Genomic DNA, 20058 nt, shown 5'->3' on the forward strand with positions numbered 1-20058 from the left:
GAAAAAAATGTTTTGATGTTTTGAATTTTATGACAATTTCCGCCAACTTTTAATTGATGGAACTGTCGTCACTCCCCCCTGCAAATCAAAGTTCGCAAAAATATTTGTAGTTAATGACATACTAATGACAATCTAGACACAAAGCATATCAATGATATAAATTGCGTTTCAAAACCACAATTTTCCCTCAAAGAGATATAAAGCATTTTTTTGTCAAAATAAATGGTTATTTGCGGATTTGCCAATGCCAATGATTGTAAGTTAAGGATTGCCTATGGTTCAAAACCATGTACATCCACATCAGAAAAATATCCAAGTAGTGAGTAGAACAGGAAAATTGCATAATTCGTTATCATGATGCACACTAGAGGGAGCTACATTAGCTCGAGAAAGTTTATTGATAGGAAAATCAAGTTTTGATATTTTTTGGAAGTTTTGTGATTTTAAACTTTTTTTGTAATTTTTATTTTATGTGTTTTATATATATTTATATATATATAACACATAAATACGACACTAAAGCAAAAAGTGGAAAGGAAAGATTTTACAGATTAATAGGCTCGTTGGCATATGACACTAATCATAGCGAAGTAAAGATTAAATTTTCGCGACGAAATATCGGCAGCGGGCATGATGTGATTAAATAGTGAACAGATTGATAAGAATGCAGAGGTGACCACTTTTCAGTAATACTGGAGTACGAGAATGGTAGAGCAATTACATGGCTAAGTACGTCCTTCATGGCCGGCGCTGGAACTGAGAACAGAGGGGCGTGTCTACGCCTTTTAGCTGGAGCATACTACATGCCGTATTCGCGTCCCATGATGGAGCGAGATCTTTTCTGCGAGCTGCAAATAGTTGAAGTGCACGATTATCAGTCTGTTCAATTTTGAGGAATAAATTTTGACTAAGGTTTTAAATAACAACGTCTATGGGTTTAATGTTAAGATCCGAATGAATCACATCAGTACGGATATAGTATGCTGCATTAAGGACTAAACGCAGGGTCTTACTTTGAAAGTCTTGAATTTTTTAATATGTGTGTTTTTACAGCTGTACACCAGATGGTGCAATGAATCAATGCATAATCAATATGAAGAAGCCAGATTAATTTGGAATCAAGTACCACTTCTAGATACTTATATGAATTTAACCAGGGAAAATAGTCATCGAAGAACTTTATATTAATGGTAGGGTACGAGATTCGGGAGCGTGTTAATATCATGGCAGCACATTTAGCGACGTTAATCTTGATTTTCCAAGTAATGAGTCAGTGCTCAAGGCTATGGAGATAACTCTGAATATTGTGAACCAGAACATTTAAATTTTTGTGTTTTCTTAGGATGGCCGTATCATCTGCATAGAGTGCTAGAGTAACAATGGGTGATTTTGGAATGTCGTTGATAAAGATGTTGAATATAGTCGGTCCAAGTAGACTACCTTGAGCTACGCCACTTAGAATTGGACGGGGAGCCGAAAGGATGGAATTAACTCGTACTGAGAAAGAACGATTAGTGAGATACGAGTTAATTATGTGAATAAGTTGAGCCGGAATACCAAGTCGCATAAGCTTGAAAATAATACCCGTATGCCAAGTCCTATCAAATGCTTTGGCTGTGTCAAAAAAAAAAGGAGCCAATAAGCATTTTGCTACGAAAGCCTTCGTGAATAAACTCCACTGTCCTCAGAAGCTGGTGCGTTGTGCAGTATTTTGCTCGGAAACCAAATTACTCGTCAATAAGGACTTTTTGGCTCCGGAGAAATCATTCAGGCGTTTAAGTAGCACAAATTCGAAAATCTTTGATAGCGAAGATAGGAGACTGATAGGTCTATAATTTTGACGATTTGAATGGCACTGGCCAGGTTTCGGAATAGGTACAAAAGTGCTCTCTTCCAGCTTTGAGGAAAATAGCAATGCAGTAACATATAATTTATGACCATTACTAAGAGAAATAGATAGCTGGTGGGTAGGTATTTAATCCTGCGTTTAGAAATAGAGTCCAATCCAGGCGCAATCTTAGGATTTAATTTAGCGATATATTCGCCTCTCTGACGTGAAGAGTTTAGAAATCTTTCAACATGTAGTTGGAAGGAATTTGCGGTATTAGCAAAAATTCCTTCATTTTGGGGAAGGCCCACCAGCGGCCGAGCGGTAAAGTCGCTGAACACTGGTAGTTCGGTCCGAGGTTCGAATCCCGCGAACGGGCTGGCTGCACGGGTGTTTTCGTGGTTTTCCCCATGTGTAACGTGTATACGAGCCAGTTCCCTTAGAACGTCCTCCACGAAGGCATCCCTCCCCTTAGGCAGATAGCCGTAGTGAGCTTTGCCATAATTAAATACACCACAACCACCACCTTCATTTTGGGGTGTGAATCGTGTTTGCAGACTATCAGCAATTAATTAAACTTTCTCCGTGTCTGTATGAGTCACCACTGCGTTCTTAGCTAAGGACGAAATGTGAGATTTGTGTTTGCGAAGTGTGGCTAATGCACGTCAAAGACCACAACAGTCTTTGACGTGCTGTGGTCGTTAGGGACTGAATGTTATCAGAGTATCGTGATTGATTGAACTGGTCACATGAAGCCTTCATCTCATTTTGGAGAGCACGGAGTAGTAATTTTAAGTGAGAACTTCTAATTTTTTGCCAAACCCTTCGTGCTTTATTCTTTTCGCGAATTTTGAGTTTGATTTCAGCTGGAAGTTTATTAAAATTGGGGGGTTTTGATACTACTTTAAAAGTACATGTTAGGATAAAAGTTAACTGATCAACAGCCTTGTCAAAATCATCACTAGATTTAATTTCGAGGGAGGGAAAACTTTTACTGTTAAGCTTATATCGAAAATTGTCCCAATTTGTAGAGACGAGTGCCGGAGAATTTTGATTAAAAGAATTACAGTTAGGGTCGATGAGAACGGGGTTGTAATCTTAGGATAGACAACTTTCCACAGTCACGTGATAGTCAAAAGGAATATTTTGAAAAAAGCCAAATCAATATAAGAAGGGGCTCCCCGTACATCGTATCGTGTTTTTTGGGTTTTTTTGGAGGAGTTCGGCTGGTGACTTGGTGAGTGACGGACGTGTTTTCGCTGTGCTCCGTGTTCAACCTCGTGCTCTGTGAGCCATTTTCGCCGCCATCTTGGATGGTTTTGTGTTGTGGCTATTTTTCAACTGTTTTAGTGCTCCTGTATTGGATTTACACGTATCTTTTGGATCTATGATTATTTCTCGGTAATAGTGAAGTGCTCCTTTTGTGTTTTCGTGAGTGTTTTTTCTCGATTTTTTAGTGAATCAGGTGAAGTGTGACTTCGACCCACATGGTGGGTAACGAGTTTCCGCCGCTGCCAGATAAACAAAAAATGGATACATCGACGACTGCCTGCATCAAATTATGTGATTTTGGTTCTGATATACTTGAATATGGAAACTGTACTCTGGATCCGGATTGGCAAGAGGTGCTTGGAAAGGAAATATGGACTCAAGAAGATGTCTGTCGCGGTGTTGCGTTTATTAATACAATCAACACGGATATGATCGCGCGAGGCAACTTGTGCAAGAACATTCTCGGATCGATGACTGACGAGGCAAATGCTAAGATTGTCCGGGAGACCCTGGAGAGACAACAACGTGTGGGAACGGCCCTAAGAGAAAATATTCAAGGTAAGTGCCAAAGTGCTGCTTCTGCTCTTGGTAATAATGTTAATACTGATAATGTTAAACTTGTACATAGAAATGTATTTATAAATAATATGTTTTCTGTTGCTAATGATTTGAGTAATGGTAAAAATAATGATATGGCTAATGAATTAGTGAATTGCAATGCTGGCCAGAATGGTAATCAGGCTGAGATAATTAAACCTAGGCCTAAGCGCCCATCTAAAAATTGGCCAAAAGATCAATTAAAAAAGATCAATTAATGACGATAGGGACGCAGACGGGTTTATTCTTCCTAAGAATACTGCGCGCCCTAGTAAGCTAATAAAATGTAATACTGAATTGCCATTGGCAAATAAATTTGAAAAATTGAGTACAAATGATACAAATTCTAAAACTGATGATGATACTAATGATGTTATTATGGATAATGTTTATGTTAAGGTTTCTAAACCTAAACCTATCATGGTCAAACCGGACATGAAATTCAATGAATTTATGAAGGTGCTACGTACCGATGTTAAATGTGAATTTGCGGGCAAGGTGCAGGGGGACTTTCTAAAAATCTTCCCCAACACTGAGGACGATCACCGGGTAATTACCAAATTCCTGGATGAAAAGAAAATTGATCACTATATAATACTATCCAAATTAGACAAACCACCCAAAGTGGTCTTAAGAGGTATGCCAATAGACTGCTCCTCGGAAGATATCCATGAAGAGCTCACTAGGATGGGCTATAAAATAAGAAAAGTAGCTCAAATGCACCGTATTCGGACAAGAGTCCCCATGCCCTTGTTTCAAATTCACATCGAAAAAACTCCGGAAGTTGAAAAAATATATGATTTAACTAAGTTTCTAAACTTTTTTGTTAGTTTTAAACCTTATCGAGTAAATGGGAGTGTTGTGCAGTGTCACAACTGCCAGCACTTCCATCACTCATCAGATAACTGCAAACTAAAATCTCAATGTGTTAAATGCGCTGGCACCCAGAAAACTGAAGAATGTGTCAGCAAATTCATAGAAAATGTTAAATGTTGCAACTGTGGGCAGACTGGACATCCTGCGAATTATCGCGGATGCCCTAAATTCCCAGCTCCCCAAGGTGCCAGATTACAAAGTAAAAAATCATGACTAACAATAATAGTAATCAACCTGTTAAGGGCAGTTTTGTAAAAGCTGGAGTTTCCTATGCAAATGTAGCTAGAGGGAAAACCACCCAGATTACTGAGGAATCAGTTAATAGTGAGAAAATTGTAAAAAATGAAAAAAAAATAAACAAACCATGTAACAGTAATGATGTTGGCCTATCTGGCCTATTTGAGGTATCCAAACTTGTAAAAGATATTGTAAATATGTTCAATGGCATATCCTTTGTCAATGTTTTGCGTAAAATATCAAACAAAATGCCTGACCTACAGGCTACCCAAAACACTGTAGATAAATTATTTATTTTATTTGAATTGTTTGAAGAAATCTTTGGATCTGCCACTAATGTAAATAATGTATAATGTGAATAATGTTTTGAATATAATTACATGGAACGCAAATGGATTACCTCATAGAATTCACGAGCTAAGAGATTTTATAAATGAGTACACTCCTGATGTTATGTTCCTACAAGAACACAAACTTGGCCCAGCCACACCAATTTATGTGCAAAATTACATAGTGCATCGTTCAAACAGATCTCCGTCAATTTCCCGCCCGAGAGGGAGTGGAACTGCACTCCTGATTAAACGCTGCATCCCACATATTCCTGTCACAATACCGCAGCTTTCGGTCGTGGAGGCCTCTGCAATCTCACTCACAACAAACACTTCCACAACATACATTCTTGTCTCCACTTACATTCCCCCAGGACGTCATGTATCTGCAGTCCTGGCGGACTTAAAATTTTACTCAGTCTTGGTAAACACATTATCCTAGGTGGAGACTTAAATGCACGACACCGCGCGTGGAACTGCTACAATTCAAACGACACTGGACGTGTAATTTTCAACTTAGCCCACTCGGCTGGATTACGCATAGCAGCTCCAAAAACCCCAACACGGTACACCACTAGGTCCACCGGGATCTTTGACTTCTTCCTGCTCGGAAATACCAGTGTCCCACTGGATATTTCCGTGCTGGACGAATTGTCATCGGATCATAATCCGGTTAAGATGATTCTGGACATTAGTAGGTGTACCACAACAGACACAAGAGTCTTTAGGATCGACTGCCATATATTTGCCAAAGCTCTCAACAACATACACTATACACTCCCTACGATACAGACTGGGGATGACATTGATAGTTTTATTCAGGAGCTTACCCAAAAAATCAACACCGCACATGACGGAGCCAAATTTGAAATTCAAAAAAAGGAAGCAGACAAGGAGCAGAGATTTGGAAGCATTAATCAAGCAAAGAAATGCAGCACGTAGACGTTTCCAACGCACTAGGTGCAGAGAGGATAAACAACAGTTTAATCGCCTATCTAATGCAGTCAAGTCTCTTACACGAGAACAAGCACAGCAAAGCTGGACCAGCTACCTTAACTCACTTTCCACAGATGACAACTCACTGTGGAAAGCTGTCTCTAGGTATACTAAATGCTACAATAAAATTCCGCCCCTTAAAGGCCCCACGAGGATTCACTGCACTGAAACTGAGAAAGCAGAATTGTTAGCACAGCAACTGGAATGTCAGTTTTGCACGAACAACATACATGATACATCAACAGAACACATTGTTTACACATTTCACAACAGCATCACAACAGATACAAACATAAACAACATCCCTCCGGTCATGCCTTCGGAGGTTGTTGACTATGTCAATAAACTCAAGACGAAGAAGAGCCCTGGCCTGGATGGCATTACTAATTCCATGCTGAAGAAACTTCCATTGAAGATTCTTTTCGTACTAGCGAAGCTCTTCACTAAGATTATGCAGCTATAATATTTTCCACAAGCATGGAAAACTGCGAAGATCATACCCATCCTCAAGCCAGGAAAGTCATCATCAGACCCCGAGGCTTATCGACCGATCAGTCTACTCTCCTCCATGAGCAAGATCTACGAATCAACACTCCTTCACAGAATCAACGACCATCTGGAGCGAAATAGCATCCTCATCCCAAGTCAATTCGGTTTCCGGAAAGGCTTGGGAACAACCAACTAACTGTACAGAGTGGTAGAGCTCATCTCTGAAGGTCTACACAAGAAGAGAGTCACTGGTGGTCTGTTTATTGACATAGCCAAGGCCTTTGATCGAGTCTGGCTGGAGGCACTTGTTTACAAAATACACAATCTGGGCTTCCCAGATTACATCACAAACATAACCAAATCCTACCTAACAGGTAGAAACTTTGTCGTTTACGTCTCTGGAACAAATTCTACTGTACACCCTATAAGGGCGGGGGTCCCTCAGGGGTCCCTTTTAGGGCCCACTTACTTTAATATTTACGTGAACGACATCCCTACAACACAGAACACAACACTGGCCATGTATGCCGATGACACAGCAATCCTCACACAAAGTGCATTTGCTGGTTCAGCTATCCAACATTTACAAAATTACATACATTCACTGGAGACTTGGCTCACTCAATGGAAGATTAAGGTCAACATAGATAAAACTCAAGCCATCCTGTTTACCAGGAAGAAGAAGTTCAAAAAAAACCTGGTTATGTACGGCAGCTCCATCCCCTGGGCCCAGCAAGTCCCTTATCTTGGGGTGATCCTCAATAAAACTCTGTCATGGAACCCACACATAACATATATTATCAATAAGTTTCGAGCCCGTAAAGCTCAACTCTTCCCCTTAATTGCTCGAAACAGTGTTTTGTCAATAGATAACAAGTTACTCATTTATAAATCCATATTGCGTCCATTACTATGCTATGCATGTCCTGTATGGGCGTACTCATGCAATAGGTATCGGGGTAAACTGCAAATAGCACAAAACTGTATTCTCAGGCAAATAGCTAATGCACCTTGGTATGTGCGCAATAATAAAATACATGAAGAACTGGGCGTACGCCCTCTTAAGTCTGTTTACTATCAAATAGCCAAGAGATTTCACTGCAGGCAGTTAGCAATCCAAAACCCTGCCATTAAGATACCTGAGTACGACCCATACAATCTGGAAAACGAACACAGACCACTGGCCATTCTAAATGAGTGGATTATGTAGCATAGCATAGTTGGTGTGGTGTATTTAATTATGGCAAAGCACACTAGGGCTATCTGCCTAAGAGGAGGGATGCCTTTCGTGGAGGACTTTCTAAGGGAAACTGGCTCGTATACACGTTACACATGGGGAAAACCACGAAAACACCCCATGCAGCCAGCCCGTTCGCGGGATTCGAACCTCGGACCGAACTACCAGTGTTCAGCGACTTTACCGCTCGGCCGCTGGTGGGCCCCATAGCATAGTAATGCATTTCTGCTTAATGTATTTCTATATCTATGTAGCACCTTCTTTTGTATTATCATATATCTTTTTTTTGTAATATCATATATGTATGTTTATATGTAAATATTCACACTTACCAAGGGCTGGTCTCACTTTGTGCACTGCTTTTGTCATAACATCTTGACTTCCAGGTTTTTCACCACTCGATAGCTTTCTGTCCTTCCAGTCCATTACAGCAACTGAAAAAGATAGCCTGGATTAGTCCAGGAGATAGGATCATAACTTAGAATATACAAAAAACCCAAAAATCTACAAAAAAAAATTAAAAAATATATATATATATAAAAAAATATGATGAAATCATAAAAGTTAATGTCATATCAACTATTCGAAACGTCTAAACTATTCTACAAGGGGTAGGGCCTTCGGCCCAGGTACCCTGGTGTACCGAAGCACCGTTCCACTGTAGTTACATCGTATCGTGTGGGTGAATCCGACGGTATAATTTTAAATTGAGCGCACTGAGCCTGTTTTAGGAGACCACGACCAGCGGTGTTCGAATTTTTACAACGCCAAGCCTGGTGGTGACAATTTAAATCACCAGCGATAATGATATTGGTTGATAAATTGAGCAGTTTCTTAAAATCCTCCACCGGAGATTTGTCTCTTGTTCTGGATAAAGGTGGAAGATAGGCAGAGATCAAAATTAAGGAGGGTGAATTTTGAATAAAAATTTCGATAATCGTCGCCTCGAGTCTGCTCAGACTCAGTGTGTCAATTCTGCGATGGGGAATATGATTTTTAATAAAAAGACATGTGCCACCATGATAAACAGCACTAGGATTCGGTGCTTGTCTGTCATTTTTAGAAGTAAAATAATTTGCAAGTTTGGGAACTCTCCCTGGCTGGAGTCTAGTCACTTGGACAAAGATAATGTCAATGCAGTCAATGGACAAAGATAATGCTGGCTGGAGTCTGGTCACAGGACAAAGATAAAGTCCTTCTCTTCGACGTAATCACGAAATTCATGATATTTACACATAATACCATAGCCATTCCAGGTACATAATTTTAAGTACTTCAAACCTTTCAAAGTATTGAATTTTAATGTGAGGGGGAATCAGAAAATTGTAGAGTAACATAGCTCTCAAAAATATAGTATGAAACTTCAGCACCAGAGGGAGCCACCCGTAGCTGAGGCAAGGCATTTTTTAATGCTAATTTGCTTTGGTCAATGCCAGGCTGATTTGCCAAAAGGATTTCGGTGCAATGCTTAGACAGTTCTATATTATCGAGCTATTGCAGGTGCAACGTTGCTGGTTCCTTAAATTAAAGCACAAGGGCACATGACATAATGAATTCAGGAAATGGAAAACATCTCGGATAAGAAACGGAGAAAGGTTCTACAATGTTCTATAACATACTAATAATATACAATTTTTAGTTGATATTATATTCTTTCTAAGAAAGGGTCGGTTTTACGAGAGTCATGCAAGACACTATTCTAGCGCTCCCAATAAAAAAATCGCGTGACACTCCTAATTCAGTTACATAAAATTTTATAGTCTTCGTAAACATAAGTTTTGCAGTTTGCATACTGAATTTTGATTATCCAATTTACGTCGAGAGATATTTCAGGTGCTTATAAAGAATAAACTCATAAATTCCAAACACAAATTATGTCATTAAGATTGTAAACACACCGTGCGGTAAAACTTATTCACGAAGTTCCATTTAATAACAATTTTATATACTTGCTATATCAGTCAATATTTTTAAACGCTTGAAGATGCAATGAGATTAATGAAACAAATTTATAAATGTTCCTAAATTCCTCTGGATTTTTGCTTTGTCATAAGCCTGACAGAATTTCCATCTTTCGCAGTTTTTAGGATGAAAACTCAAGAGAAGATTAAAATTTTATTATTGCCATGAAATTTATTACAATGACAAGTTTTTTTAACGTGCTAACAAAAATTAATTTAGGTGAAAGTTAGAAAAATAAATCACTACATATAATCAAAATCGTAAAAACAACCTTGTATTTAGCGTAAGTATAATGAAACACTCAATCGATTTCGAGGGCAGCTAAAGGGTCCTCCTCATCAGGAGAAAGAAATACCTAGAAAGAAGAAAATAAAGGAGAAGGAGTCTCAGAAACACGTGGTCCTTATCAGCACTGCACGTGGTTATAACTGAATTTTTAATCAGAGTTGCACTGGCCGCCTACTTTTACTGAGCCAGGCTATCTGATCAAGCATAAAGGACAAGAAAAATTAGCGAAGTTAAAATAGGGAGCGAGGGGCAAATGCGCCTTCACGCTCAAAATCTGAACTTCAAATAATGGAAAGCAACCACTGAACGGATTTTTATACCCTCTGGTAATAGCCACGTGGAAAGAAGTAAATACAATGGTGCACGTGGTAAAACAATAAACAGTAAAATATTCTCGAAAATGCCGGTTGATAGCACAAACTAGACTAGAAGAGAAACACGCTAATGTGACAATCAAAATCGTAAAAACAACCTTGTATTTAGCGTAAGTATAATGAAACACTCAATCGATTTCGAGGGCAGCTAAAGGTCCTCCTCATCAGGAGAAAGAAATACCTAGAAAGAAGAAAATAAAGGAGAAGGAGTCTCAGAAACACGTGGTCCTTATCAGCACTGCACGTGGTTATAACTGGATTTAACTACATATAACTTTCAATACATTCTAACAACTGACAGACATGATTGATATGGCTTCAATCAGAGCCCATTTTTCAGTTACAAGTAGTCAACTGTATATGTATAAAATACATTGAATATTGTTACGGATTTTTAGTTTTGTATTTTTAGTATAATTGCAATTAAAATTGCTTCTCCGCGCAATACAGCGCGTGACGAGTTTTTAGAGAAAGCTACGCCGAAGAAGTAATAAATGCAGAAGCACGCGCGTTTAATAAATAGATATCTCTTAATTTATATTTAAACTGAATTAACGTAATTGACTACTGGGTTAGCTGTGACTGTAATTCTACTCTTTTGCTTTCCAGAAATCTCGAGAAAAAGGAAATAACCAGAACATTCTCGTGCCTGATTAATGTTATGTAGAGAAATTATCTGATAGCGTTATAAAAAAAAAATTAGGTGAATGATTTTATGATTTATGGAAATTTAAATTTTATTTTGATTCTGAATTATTTAATTTAAGGCTTTAATTTTGGGGAGAAACAGATGCTTCTGGAAATATTATTTAGTATAAATGAATATTTTTTATTTGCAAATCTTGTACAAACTTTTATTCATTGTGAAAGAAGCAGGGAAAGGGAGGCAATTTTCGCCAAGTCATGATTTCGCGCGCTTTAGAATGTTCGAGAAAGAATTTTCATTGTTAGTTGATCTTAAGAGACGAAAGTACGTGACGGAAAGGTCAAAGATTGCTACTTGTCTTTCAATGTAAGTCATTCAGGTTTTTGGCGATTGAGGGTCCGGTTGTTGGCTAAGTGAAGAAGGGCGCGCATGCGCGATCACCCTTATTTCCGCATTCTGGAGTTGAAAACGAAGATTTGCCATAATTAAGGGGGCGATAAGTGAAGCCATAGTGGGAGCCCGTTTTTGTGAAGGAGACGAAGGAAATTCGAGTTGGATACACACTTACTCTGGACTCGCTTAGGCACTCTCTGACTGACTCGCTGATTTTCGGGCTTGCTGGGCAAAATGTAAATACGAAGCGGGATGTTTTCCGGCGGGGAGCGGCAAATATGCTCCCCGGCCGCGTTTGGTTAAGAGGCGAGACACACTTACTCTTGACTCGCTTAGGCACTCACTGCTTGGATTCGCTGACTTTCGGGCTTGACGGACTTGTTGACGGAGACTGAGAAAAAAACTTGTGGGTGTTGCGAAGGAGAAAGGAAAAGATTTAGTCGGCATCGAGCAGTGCTTCCGGCGGGGAGCGGCAATTATGCTCCCCGGCCGCGGGTTTTCTCAAAAATGCGAAGAAAAAAAAAACTGTTGAGCGAATAACAAAAAAATTAACAGAGACTTGGGTCTCTATCTGTATCGGCAAAAGTCAGGACGATGTCCTCTGAACTCCGACTTGAAAACAGAAGGAATTATGTCACCTTAGTCAACTGGAAGCCTGCGTTAGCCGTTCTCTAAAATGCCTAGCTTAATTGTCTACGTTTTCCTTGGTGGAGCTGAGAGTCTAGGCAGACAGCCGTGCGGTGTAAGCTGTTCTCTTGCTTCCAGTGGGAACAATTTTCTTCTATGGAAACCAGTAGCAGGCGTAAGATTTGACGGTATAGCTGATGTAATTTATTGTCGTGCCAATTCGAGTCTCTGCCTTGCGGATTTGCCAAGCGACGTAAGGATAGAGCTAAGATATGAGCTCTCCTCCACTTCAAGATGTCCCCTCAAGATAAGTATTATTTTTTTTGGTGTGTTGGAACTTTAGGCAAGTTTTTTCAAAAACGTCCTTAGCAGTAAAAACAACGTCGAATCTAAAATTTAACTCTCAGGCCATAAATTGTTTCCCTTCCCTTTCTTTTAAATCACCAGACAAACCTTAAGTTTTTTTTATGAATTTAAATGAGCAGACTCTCAGATGAGGTTAAGATTTTTCTTATTGTGTTGTAATTGAATAAACTGATATTTAATCTGGAACCTCTTACAGTATGTTTTCTTTATATATTTAATATGAACTTTTCCTTTATATCTTGTATATGTTTTATGTTTTCGATCCTCTCACGGCGCGGTCCCGGAATGCATTTTTTTCACAACGCAAAAATGCTGTACACGTTTCACTATACGATCACTCCCTTTAACGGCAAGTAGTTTCATATTTAACATTTTTTTATATGAATTTAAGATATAACATTGGTCAAGATGTCTTTACCAGATAAGTAATTTTTTTTTGTGTTTGAATTTTCACGGTATTTTTTCATAACATTGGTGCCGTGACCGAAACTTAACATAACATTGGTGCCGTGACCTCTGCTTAGTGGGGGATCGGATCGAGAATTGAATTTGGATTTTGAATTTACCTATTTTGTGTAATTTACCTTTTAAGGAGGGAGTTAAATTTTATGTGCTAGGATTAATTAGTGTTTTTGATTTGTGTTTGCTTATTTGTTAATACGAGAGTGATAAAGTTTGAAAATGTGTGTGAATTTCAGGAATTTTGGACTTTAACGTTAGGCAAACAGAATTGAACTTTAAAATTAGGGAAAATATATATTTTTAATGTAGCAGAATAGGTACTGTACATTCTTACTGTTGAAAATCCTTGAGTGTTTTCTAGATGTGTATTTTTGATTTTCGACGTACTGATTTCTGATACAAGATGGAAAATGAATTATTTCACGATAATCCTATGCTATTTGTGTATCCTTGTATAAAGTTTCGAGTGCTTGTCTTTAAAAACTGGACTCATTTTTTGAGCACTTTTAAGAGAAAGAGATTAAAGACTCTAATTATTTTACTGAATGAGACAAGCCATAGCTATGCGTAGCTAGAATTTTTTTTGTGTGTTTTTGCTACTTGTTTAACCTAGAATCTTGTGAAATGTGTAATTGTGAGGGGTAACGTTAGAGAAATTTTGATTTTTTGACTTAATTGAATAATATTTTGTGAAATGTATGTAATGTTTTCATGATTCTCTAGCGTAGTATATTATTGCTTTTTGATTTACAATGTTTTGTTATGATTCCAGTATATTGTGTAATGTGTTAGAAAATTTAATTTAGTACTGAGCAATGAATTTTATAAGTTCTTAAGGCATAATGATACAAATGAATGAGTTAGAAAAATTGAAGATTGTTTTTCAATTGCAAAATTCTGTTTTAAAATTAACACGGGTTAGATTTGAATTTTTGCCTGAGTTCAGCAATAGTGATGTTTGCATATTTAATTTTTTTTTTGGATTGAATTATTCAGCTTGAGTGAAGTTCTAATTAGTTTAATGAGTCAGAGTAATTGAGATTAGTTATCTTCTGAGTTTTAAGTTTGTGAAAAGTTGTCAGGTGAGAATTGTTTAAACAGTAGAACTTTAGTCTTGTGAATTGTAGAAAGTGAATTTTAATGAGAGTTTTGGTGACAACGGGAATTTGGTTTGTGGAAATTTTTAGATAAGTTTGAGAAGATTAGTTACTTATGCTCTGTACTCATGTGTGGGAATTTTCTGTTGTTTACAAGTAGTTTGTCTTGAATTTGCTAGTGAATCGTAATAGATTTGATCTGAGTTATTGAATTTTCTTTCTTGGTTGGACTTGTTGCTGAATTTGGGGTTAATTCTTGTTTTGGCTTAAGTTTTGTATTTGAATTGGTAGTATCAAGATAGTTGTATCAGGTTTTTGTTTTGTTTTGGTGGTTTCTGCCAAGGTCCGTAAAATGTAAGTTCTCTGATGTTTGGTTTCTGTGGAAGAATTGAGATTTCTGTGGTCATAGGAAAATAGTAGAATTTGAGTTATGGATTTCATTTGTGTGATTTTTAGGGATTTTGAGTTACGAGTTATGAGTATTTTTTTTAGTTTAGCACTTTTGAGAACTTTGCATTTGTTGCTTGCAGTTAGGTCTTGCGTGAAGTTGTAATGTCCTGAAAGCTCGTTTTCTTGTAAATACTTGCACTTCATGGTGGCACTTGACCTCTTACACCGGGAGAAACAGGAACTTGTTATCTGAGAAATCTATTGTTGTATCTCTTTCATTGTGTTGGTTCAGGATTGTAACGTTTCGGTCAGCGCACTTTTCTTTCCGAGATAAGAGATCTTATGTTCTCTTTCAACGTGTCTGGAGGTTTGCTTGATACGTAAAGTTTGAGTCTGTCATTTATAATACAGCGCTTTTCTCAGCTTACATGGACGCGGTAAAGAGTTACTTTGTTTCTTTTGTTTGGGTGGAGGTGTGCTGAAAGCTATTGCTTAGGTTACTATACAGCGTTTTGAAAAAGTCTGATGCAGAATAGATCTCAGTTTTTGCCTAAATTGGGGGTTTGTTTTGAACACTTTGTTTGATTTGTGATATTTTATTTAGTGTTCTAGTAACGTGCTTCAGTCCAGCTTTGATTGATTTCTTTGACTAGGTTGAATTTTTTTTCTCGTGGACTTAAGGGATTTTTAGAATTACTGGATTTTTTTTTTTTTTTTTGGTGTTGTCTTACTAAGGGGACTTAAGTTTGGTGTTGTTACTCACTAGTGTTTACCGTGAGGTTTGAAATTTGTAGCGACACTTCACTCTTGCTGGTTGATTTTTTTTTTGGCTTGATTTGAATTACAGTGAAATATTTTTGACTTGATATGGTTTAACGTAATGATTATGTGTGTATTTGTTTAGGTATTGCAGTTTAAAATTTTTTTTTTGTTTAAGTGTCACGGATCTCATTGCTCATTTGAATTATGTGCGAAATTTTTACAGTTTAATTGTATTTTCATTTTATGTGTATATGTGTACCTTGGTAGTATATAGTTTGACTTTTTCAGTTTGACCAAACGTTATTTTGTATATGCATTAGGTTGTATTATTACTATTATTTTTGTGTGTCTTGGATAAAATTCTAATTGGTATTTGCACAGCGTATTCTGGATGCTATTTTCGGAATTGATTTTGGTTGGATTGAATTTTTGGACAATCACGTTTTCTTTCTTTCTGATTTTTTTGTGTGGGGTATTTTCGGCTGGTTCCGAGGTTCCTTGTGTTGTAACGTTCTTTTCTTTTTAATGCTTTGCCTGATCAGGCCGCTTCTGTTCTTAGACGTGATTGTTTGGGGATTCATTCCTGGAAGTTATTCAATTTCGTAGTACTTAAGGGGGTCTTTACTCTTTGTTTGAATACGTTCATGTGACATATTTTATCTGGAAGTGTTTGAATTATTAGTGTGTTTATCTTCTCAGGAATGTATTTTATGTATTTGCGGCGCGTTAATTATCTTATTTTTATTTATTTCATTTTTTTTTTGTGGTGTGAGCAATTGGATTAGATTATCTCTTTCTTCAGGTGTGTGTATTCGAACACATTCAGTGGCTTATCTATCGTAAGGGAAAAATTGAAAGATAAAGTCTTCTTCAACTGTGAAAGAGTGATTGTTCTTCCTTGGTCGAAGGTGAGACGTAGGAGGGTGAAATCTGGTTTCTTTTAAGGTCAAGTTCCTCTACTAAGGAGTATTGTGGTGCTGAGTTCACATTCCGGGGTTGGTTGCTTTCATTTTCTCGCGTTGAAGGCTGCAGGGGGGAGTTGTTAACACAATGATTTCTAACTACAGGGTTTTCCCTCGCTTGCATTGACAACTCCGTACTCATTTAATGTACTCCATGATTGTGCTCAGCAGAAATTGTCACAATAGTAGAATTTGTTCGACCTAAGGTGAAATTGTTTACATTAATGGACTGAAAGAAAGAAAAAAAGAGAGGATGGATAGATAAATAAATGTTCAGAAATGTGGCCACACAGAGACTGCAACACTAGTGTGATGTAATGAACTGGAAAAAAAAAAAAAGAGAAATTCTTTTTGCCATTATTGATTGATCTTAGACATATTTTGTTTGTGATTAACGCCTTATTTTTATTTTTATTTCTGTATGTGTTCTGAGTATTTCTAAGTTTAATTAATTAAGTGAATTAATTGATGTTTTTGATTAATTATTTTTGATGATTTTCTTTGAGTATTTTAATTAGCAATCGCTTTGATTAATCTTGTTGTTTTACTTGCACATTTTGGACTTGAAATTTAATGTGTCAGTAACGTCACTGTACCAAGGAGTCGTGTGAAATATTGTTACATTATGTTATCTTTTAGCCTTATTGCACAGTATGAGTCATGGTATTTCAAGAAGTGTCTGTCTGCTAAATTTTGGGTAAACCAAAATTTAATTCCTTAGGGAAAAGGAATGTTATGTAGAGAAATTATCTGATAGCGTTATAAAAAAAAAATTAGCTGAATGATTTTATGATTTATGGAAATTTAAATTTTATTTTGATTCTGAATTATTTAATTTAAGGCTTTAATTTTGGGGAGAAACAGATGCTTCTGGAAATATTATTTAGTATAAATGAATATTTTTTATTTGCAAATCTTGTACAAACTTTTATTCATTGTGAAAGAAGCAGGGAAAGGGAGGCAATTTTCGCCAAGTCATGATTTCGCGCGCTTTAGAATGTTCGAGAAAGAATTTTCATTGTTAGTTGATCTTAAGAGACGAAAGTACGTGACGGAAAGGTCAAAGATTGCTACTTGTCTTTCAATGTAAGTCATTCAGGTTTTTGGCGATTGAGGGTCCGGTTGTTGGCTAAGTGAAGAAGGGCGCGCATGCGCGATCACCCTTATTTCCGCATTCTGGAGTTGAAAACGAAGATTTGCCATAATTAAGGGGGCGATAAGTGAAGCCATAGTGGGAGCCCGTTTTTGTGAAGGAGACGAAGGAAATTCGAGTTGGATACACACTTACTCTGGACTCGCTTAGGCACTCTGACTGACTCGCTGATTTTCGGGCTTGCTGGGCAAAATGTAAATACGAAGCGGGATGTTTTCCGGCGGGGAGCGGCAAATATGCTCCCCGGCCGCGTTTGGTTAAGAGGCGAGACACACTTACTCTTGACTCGCTTAGGCACTCACTGCTTGGATTCGCTGACTTTCGGGCTTGACGGACTTGTTGACGGAGACTGAGAAAAAAACTTGTGGGTGTTGCGAAGGAGAAAGGAAAAGATTTAGTCGGCATCGAGCAGTGCTTCCGGCGGGGAGCGGCAATTATGCTCCCCGGCCGCGGGTTTTCTCAAAAATGCGAAGAAAAAAAAACTGTTGAGCGAATAACAAAAAAATTAACAGAGACTTGGGTCTCTATCTGTATCGGCAAAAGTCAGGACGATGTCCTCTGAACTCCGACTTGAAAACAGAAGGAATTATGTCACCTTAGTCAACAAGCCTGCGTTAGCCGTTCTCTAAAATGCCTAGCTTAATTGTCTACGTTTTCCTTGGTGGAGCTGAGAGTCTAGGCAGACAGCCGTGCGGTGTAAGCTGTTCTCTTGCTTCCAGTGGGAACAATTTTCTTCTATGGAAACCAGTAGCAGGCGTAAGATTTGACGGTATAGCTGATGTAATTTATTGTCGTGCCAATTCGAGTCTCTGTCTTGCGGATTTGCCAAGTGACGTAAGGATAGAGCTAAGATATGAGCTCTCCTCCACTTCAAGATGTCCCCTCAAGATAAGTGTTATTTTTTTGGTGTGTTGGAACTTTAGGCAAGTTTTTTCAAAAACGTCCTTAGCAGTAAAAACAACGTCGAATCTAAAATTTAATTCTCAGGCCATAAATTGTTTCCCTTCCCTTTCTTTTAAATCACCAGACAAACCTTAAGTTTTTTTTATGAATTTAAATGAGCAGACTCTCAGATGAGGTTAAGATTTTTCTTATTGTGTTGTAATTGAATAAACTGATATTTAATCTGGAACCTCTTACAGTATGTTTTCTTTATATATTTAATATGAACTTTTCCTTTATATCTTGTATATGTTTTATGTTTTCGATCCTCTCACGGCGCGGTCCCGGAATGCATTTTTTTCACAACGCAAAAATGCTGTACACGTTTCACTGTACGATCACTCCCTTTAACGGCAAGTAGTTTCATATTTAACATTTTTTTATATGAATTTAAGATATAACATTGGTCAAGATGTCTTTACCAGATAAGTAATTTTTTTTTGTGTTTGAATTTTCACGGTATTTTCTTCATAACATTGGTGCCGTGACCGAAACTTAACATAACATTAAAAAGATTTAAAACGCTGGAGAGAAACATCTCAGTTCAATTGTTTATTTACATTACATTAGTTATTGTTACTGACCGTAGCGAATTCACGGTCAGATGGAATTAGCTTTCACTGGGCTTTGGATTGCGGTCTATTTAACGTTTTAGTAATTTAAAATATAACTACTACGTGATGCTGTGACATTGTACGATTTTTCTTGACGAAAAATCCACTGTTTTTTATATTTCCTGTGATAAGAATAAACTCTATTAAGGTTTTATCGGACCTTGTGCATTGTCTATTACGAAACCGTATGCACGCAACAATATGTATCACATTTGATAAAACTTTTAATTTCTTGTCTATGTACTTTTTAAATATACTCATAATGGGCCTTAAATTATTAGCGACTCTTTTCTTAAGTACCTTCTTGCCAATTTTCCGTCTCAACGTTTTACAAAATAAATGGAGCAATTGGCACAAAAAAAAAAAAAAAAAAAAAAAAAAAAAAAAAAAAAAAAAAACTGAAATGTTTCAGATTTTAAATTACGTCCAAAAGGGCGTTTTTTAACATTTTGTGTTAAAAAACGCCCTTTCTTTATTAAATATCATGTTCCTCGCACTTAAACCATAAGATCCAGTGCAACAGCAATATCGCAAAATAGTTTTAAAATGAGCATATCTTTAGAATTTCCGATACAGAGACTCACGCGCTGGAGATAAAAATGTTTTTTCTGCACAACGTTGCCATTGCTCGCTTTGAAATCTTTGAGTTTGTTAATCAAATCAAATTTCAAATTTGGTCTTCCACATGCTCATATTCGTTGGAGGATTACGTTATTCAAAATTCGATGACTCTATGTACCGTTGTTTTATCACAATACGAGAAATATACATATATTTATGCAGATTTTTCATTATTTAATTTCTTCAAATATAATGCAGGACTCTAACATTTTGTGGCAACAGTTTGAAAAGTGAACTTACATTTATGAGTCCGACGCAAAATGCCAAAACGAAACTAATAGTCCTTCGGGATTCAAATCCCTTTGGACTAAAAAAAAAATTCTGGCTCTACTACCTCAAAACAATCAGTGCCTCAGAAATATGATCGGGGGCTTTGATTTTTTATATTCTTTAATTAACTAAAATAAATTGAAAGAAAGGCTTTTATGTTATATAAATTCATGTTTTTCATTCATTCATTTTTTCAAACATTTTTTATAATAAATACATTTTCGAAAAGATGAATATTAAATTCAAAAATCAATATAATTTCTTTAAT

The 20058-nt window shown here is 37.2% G+C and overlaps 1 long non-coding RNA gene across 1 annotated transcript in view; it reads right to left on the minus strand.

The window, feature by feature from the left end:
- The window catches only part of LOC146994409 (uncharacterized), a 47529-nt gene that overhangs the window by 5243 nt on the left and 22228 nt on the right, over positions 1 to 20058 (minus strand). The window contains exon 2 of the long non-coding RNA XR_015043872.1: positions 8194 to 8295. This is a non-coding gene — a long non-coding RNA (uncharacterized LOC146994409). The remainder of the gene's footprint in view (positions 1 to 8193; positions 8296 to 20058) is intronic.

Source organism: Stegodyphus dumicola, chromosome 11 (assembly GCF_044657685.1).
Source record: "Stegodyphus dumicola isolate Sdum_Otavi_A_Nest chromosome 11, ASM4465768v1".
NCBI classification, from domain to species: domain Eukaryota; kingdom Metazoa; phylum Arthropoda; class Arachnida; order Araneae; family Eresidae; genus Stegodyphus; species Stegodyphus dumicola.